This window comes from Peromyscus californicus, unplaced genomic scaffold (genome assembly GCF_007827085.1).
Source record: "Peromyscus californicus insignis strain IS unplaced genomic scaffold, ASM782708v3 Scaffold_16__1_contigs__length_79575227, whole genome shotgun sequence".
NCBI lineage: Eukaryota > Metazoa > Chordata > Mammalia > Rodentia > Cricetidae > Peromyscus > Peromyscus californicus.
In genome coordinates, this window is record NW_026294458.1 from 72,604,230 (window position 1) to 72,610,229 (window position 6,000).

At 51.0% G+C, this 6,000-nt stretch overlaps 1 protein-coding gene across 1 annotated transcript in view; it reads right to left on the reverse strand.

Moving 5' to 3' along the window:
- Tmem50b (transmembrane protein 50B) overlaps window positions 1–5,622 on the reverse strand; it is a 35,764-nt gene extending 30,142 nt beyond the window's left edge. Inside the window, exon 1 of the mRNA XM_052741171.1 lies at window positions 5,489–5,622. The gene's annotated coding sequence lies outside the window, so the exon portion shown is untranslated. The remainder of the gene's footprint in view (window positions 1–5,488) is intronic.
- Window positions 5,623–6,000: the final 378 nt, after the last annotated feature.

The window sequence follows — 6,000 nt, forward strand, 5'->3', positions numbered from 1 at the left end:
AACAGAAAGCAAGGCTCAGGACACGGGGAGGGAGGGGTCTTTCCGTCCAGACAAGACAGCTCTTCTCCTGGGGACCTGATGAAATTAAGAGGTGATGTACACAGGTATGGGGGTTTCCACTAACCGAATGGCCTCGAGCAATGAACAGTTCAAGGGTCCCAGCCACACCCTCGGAACGGTCAGTCATCTTAGCCCCCTTTTTTTTACCCCCCTTTTTATTCTAAGCAGAATCAAAGAGTACCGTGTGTATGAAGAACCTTTGAACATGAAAGGCATACAGAGAGGGTTTGAAAAAGAAAAAAGCAGCTTGGTACAACAAACCACACAGGGAGAAGAAAAAAAATCATTCCAACTCCAGAAACCAAGAAGTGAATGCTATCATAGAACCAGTGAGATGGCTCAGCCACCATTCCTGACACCTGAGCACCTGAGTTTGATCCCTGGGACCTGCACACGTGGGGAAAAATGACTCCTCCTGAAAACTGTCCTCTGCATGTAAGCACACATGCGTTCTCTCCTCTCTCTCTCCCTCCCTCCCTCTCTCTATATCTCTCTCTCTCACACACACACATATACATACACATATATAAATACATAAATAAAATATATAAAAAGATTTTTAAAAAAGAATACTATGCTAAGAAACACTGAGACTGGAAAACGGCCGTTGGGATTTAGAAATCTCACAGTGGAAACTGTTCTAAGTGCAAATTATGACCGTGGAGATGGCTCAGCAGTTTAAAGGTACCTGCTGCCCCCAAGCTTGGCAACCTGGTGATCCCTGGAACCCCTGTGGTGGAGAGAGGGTTCTCTCCCAAGTTGTCCTCCGACCTTCACATGTGAATTGTGGCATGTACAAACCCACATACATACACACATAAATACGGTTTGAAAAATGAAAATGAAATAAGAGTCAGGCGTGGAAGCACACACCTCTAATTTCAGCACTCCAGAGGCCTGGGCGGGAGAACAGAAGTTTGAGGACAGCCTAGGCTACATGGTATCCAAATAGAAAAACTGAGAAATAAGAGTCAAGAAAATAAGATGGGGCTGGGGAGATGGCTGGGGTTAAGGGCATCTGCTATCATGCAGAGGACCTTGGGATAATTTCCAGCACCCGCATGGCCGCTCACAATCATCTGTAACTACAGTTCTGGGAGATCTGAAGGTCTCTTCTGATCTTTGCAGCCACCAGGCACATACGTTACACACATATGTAAGGACAGGCAAAACACCAATACACAGAAAATAAAAAATAAACTTTAAAAAATTCTAAAAAAATAAAGCACCCGTCTGTAATCCTTAGCATGGAGAAGACGTCAGCAGGAGGGTTGTAATTGCAAGTTAAGTACAGCCTGAACTAACCTGGATTACAGAGCAAAATGTGGAGAAAAAAACAAACCAAACAAAAAACCAGCCAGGCATGGTGGTCCTGTTTGTAATGTCAACACCGGGGAGAATCAGGTAGAAAGACAGCTGTGGGTCTGTGGCAAGCCTAGGCTACATAATGAGTTCCTGGCTAGCCTGGGCTATGTGTAAGAGACTATTTCAAGCAAATAATTGTAGTGTGTGAGGGACAGATGTCAGGAAAAAAAAATGAGAAAACCAGAAGTGAAAGTTCACATACAAATGACTAGAGACTGCCGAGACAACAGGCAAAGGACATTCCCAGGGTTCCCGGAGAAGATGCTCCTGTGTTGTTTGTATTTAAAGGTTCAGAGACTCAACCTCACGGACAACACTCACAACAAAGAGAGGCCTCTCTGCTGACGGGAGGAGAAATGGCCAAGGGCCTGAGGACTGTTCAACAGCAGCAGCGGAAGCACAGGATGGGGCAATAGCTTCCAAACTCTGAAAATGGGAAAATGACTTCCACCACAATTCTACTATTAATATCAATCGAGCATGCGGACAGAACCAAAGCACTGGCCTTGCAAGGGCTCCCAAACTCTAACTTCTCATCGGAACCCTCCTGGACTTGGTACACCACTAGAGAGGGTAAGCCACTCAAAAATAACGCAGGCTACAGGAGACCCAACACTGGAGAGCTAAGGAAGCCAGCCATGTCCTTGAAGCAGAGGGTACCAGGCCAAATGGAAGCAGCACCATGTCCCAGGCCCTCTGGCAGCCTTCAACCTGGGCCTGCACGCCCTGGAACCTGGCCCAGATTCCCATCGCCATTTGGCAGGGCTGGCTCCATCTTGAACATATGCTGATGCTGCTGTCTCTCCTGCAAGCCCTGAGGCCCAGGCACTTGCCTCCCAGAGAGGTTTGGCTTGGATGGACCCTGGCAATTGCAGAGAGTCTCTGGGTGAAAGCTGAGGCAGAAATGACTGCATCTGCTGTCCGCCCAGGCCTTGGTACAGAGCCCCCAGATGCCCTGACTAAGCTCGGGTTCTGGGGCTCTCTCCTGCATAGCGCAGCTTTGACATCCTCACCAAGAGCCCTTCCAGGAGCCAGGCAAGCCGGAGCCACTCGGTCAGTTCAACTCTTCCTGAACGTTACAGCGGGGATGCCGTCCTTTCCTTAAGGTCAAGTTTGAATTTAAGATTATAAAAATGTAAACAACCGCAAGCCAGGAAGTTCTACATTCTCCAACAGTAAGGCTATGTAGGCCTCATGTGGGTTCTGGAAGACTTGACCTTGTTCTGACTTTATTTAGTGGACAGTTCCCTGTTGATAAAGATGAAAATATAGTTTATAACCTCTGAAGAAATTAACAAGGTATGATTTGGATTTATATAGCCTAGTAGAGAAAATTCATTCCAAATGTTGTAATTTTTTTTCTTGCCCTGCGAAACATAAGCCTGTTATACCTAACATAGCAACTATGAGACATTCTTTTCTCTACGAACCACATAAACACCTACTCCTTTAAATCTTTTTTTGGGGAAAAAAAGTTTCTTAATGCTTAAATAAAACTTTGAAACATGCTCACTATTTTTGTTTTTTTTCTTATTTATTTATTTTGGTTTTTTGAGATACAGTTTCTCTGTGTAGCCCTGGCTGTCCTAGAACTCTGTAGACCAGGTTGGCCTTGAACTCAAAGATTTGCCTGACTCTGCTTCCCGAGTGCTGAGATTAAAGGCATTTTTTACATCACTTGAAACGTTTTTTATTTATATGTGTGTATCTATGTGAGAGTATGCCTTATGTGTGTGGGTACCCTCAGAGGCTAGATGAGGGGGTTGGATTCCCTGAAGCTAGAGTTATAAGCAGTTGTGAGCTGCCTGACATGGGAAATGAACTCAGGTCCTCTGGACGAGCAGCAAGAGCGGCAAGGACTCTTTTTATAAAAAATGTAACTCACAAACTTTTACTCATTTGCTTTTTATTTTACTATTTATTTATTGTGCGTGTATGAGCACAGGGGTGTGTGTGTGTGTGCCCATGCAGAGGTTAAAGGTCAATGCCTCCTCTATTGCTCTCCACCTTATGAAGGTCTCTCCGCAGACTTGGTTCACCATTTGGGCTAGAGTGACTGGCCGGCAAGCCCCTGGAACCCACCTGTCTCTGATCCCCCACCTCCAGTGCTGGGGTTACAGCTCTGTGTGTGTGTCTTAAAATTCAGCTTTTACTTGCCTTGCAGTGGTGGCACACACCTTTAATTCCAGCACTTGGGAGGCAGAGGCAGGTGAATCTCTGTGAGTTCCACGCCAGCCTGGGCTACAAACCAAGTTCCAGGACAGCCAAGTCTGTTACACAGAGAAATCCTATCTTGAAAAACCACACCCACACCCACACACCCACACCCACACACACACACACACACGCGTGTCTGTGTGGAGTGCAGATGCCCACAGGGGCCGGAAGCCCTGGATTCCCTGGAGTGTGGCAGGTGGGCTGTCAGTCTGGTGTGTACTCCTTTCTGAGAGCAGGAGCAGCACTCTGAACCTCTGAGCCATCTCTCCGGCCCTCTACGCAGTCACATATATCAATGTGGACACGTGTCTTTATCATCTGTTGCCAAAAGCATCATGCTGTGATGGCCTCCTCAGGAGTACAACTGGAGGGACCAAGAGTGGAGAGTGAAGGAATGAGAATTTTGAGGATTTCACTTTTTGTTGACATTTCTTTGGGGGGGGGGGGCAGGGTTGAGGGAGGTTTTGAGACAGGGTTTCTCTGTGCAGCTTTGGAGCCACTCCTGGATCTCACTCTGTAGACCAGGCTGTCCTCGAACTCACAGAGATCCGCTTGCCTCTGCCTCCAGAGTGTTGGAGGCCTGCGCCACCGCCACCCGGCTTTATTTGACATTTCTGTATTGTCTGCATGCTTTACTTGGTATCCTTCTGTAATGTTTAAATTGTGTTTTTTACACATCATTTTAGCTTTATTATATTAAAAGGCAAATAAGGATTATACGAGATTAATTCTTTACCTCTGGACCCCAGAAGGGAATTTAGAAAACAAAACCAAAACACGGCGGCAGTGAAGACTACTAGCTGATACAGGAAGAAAGGGGAGGTCAAAAGGGCGTGTCTCCTGAAGAGGAAAAACTACATCCTCACCCCGTTCCAATTAAACCTGCTTTTCTTGCAGCATCGCTACGCAAATTAACCTCTGGGTTTCAATCTAGGATCGGAAAGTCCTTCAACACCATGCTCGGTGAAAGCGATAAATCGCTTGGCTCTGCTCTTTGGAAAGACAAACGGATTGAAGATGATGAGAAAGGCTGACAAGCCTAGGAACCGGCGCCTCTGGAATTATCTGGAAACGGGACTTGTGGTACAACTAGGGGGAAAGAGTTTGCGAGCGAGGGAAAAGGAGACTGTTTTTGAGTGAGCATGTCCACCACTCCAGAGAGAGGTTCGCGTTCCCACGGCCCTCCTCCCATCGCAGCAGCACCGTGGAAGCGAGCCCTCCCCTCCGCCGCCCCGGCTGGAAAGGTCAAGCATCTACCTTTCGGGCTGAAGTACCTTCCAGTGGTGAACTCGGAAAACCCACTTACGGGCCAAAAACCAAAATGGCCTAGCCCACACCGGCCACGGCTACGGCGACCACGGTCTGCGCTACTTCTCGGAAAAGGCCACTCAGGAGGAATGCCCAAAGACTTCCCTCTCATCCCTGCGCTTGCAGAGGGGACGGGAAAGTCAGGGCGACGCGGACAGTTCCTGGCAATGGCTCTCCGAGCAGACGGGAGGGTCGCTGGTCCCCAGACCCTCCTGGGGCCTCGGCGGCGGCGCCCCGCAGGTCGTTCCTCCCCTACCGGTCGCCCTGGGACGCTCCAGGGATCGAGATAGAAACCTCCCAGCCTCCGGATGAGACACGCGGCGGAGCGGCCTGCCCCGGCCGTGTCAGAGCCACGGGCGGCCGAGGGGACGCGGGCTCAGGCCGGCCCCCCCCTCACCCCACCCCCGGTCGCCCGCGCGCTGCTCCGCACCGACTCGGGCGGCGTCACCGCGCCTCGGGCCGTGCCGGGCCGGCGCCCCACGCTCGATCGGCGGATGGCGGAAGCCCGAGACCCGCCAGCCTCACTCACTCGGCTTACCTGCGACGTCCACACCGAACCCAGGCGGGCGCAGGGACGTAGAGGGTGCGCGTCGGCCGGGGCGGCTGCGGCCCGCTCAACCTCAGCCCGGGAGCCGGCGGCGGGCGCGAGGCCAAGGAACCGGGGAGGGGCGGAGCGAGGCGCCGTGCGCACCGCAGGGACCAATGGGCTTGCAGCAAGTGGCCTGCGAGGGCGGGCCATAACGCTGATGGGCGGGACAGGGGCCTCAGAGGCGGGGCGGGGCGAGACCCGTGCTCTCCGCGGCGACCAATCAGGATGCGGCCGGTGAGGCCGGGGCGGGGCTTGGTTCTTGAGGGCGGGGCTGGCGTGGTACTCTGCGGTTGTCCAGGAGCTGAAGTCTGGACCTGGCTGGCTGCGGTTTAGGGCAGTGTAAACCCAAGAGCCTCAACACCGACGAGAATACCTACGTGGGGAATTCAAGCCTACTACGCAAGATCCCTTTGCATATACGCGGGTGAGCATTGTTCACCAGCTGCCAAGAGTTGAGCATG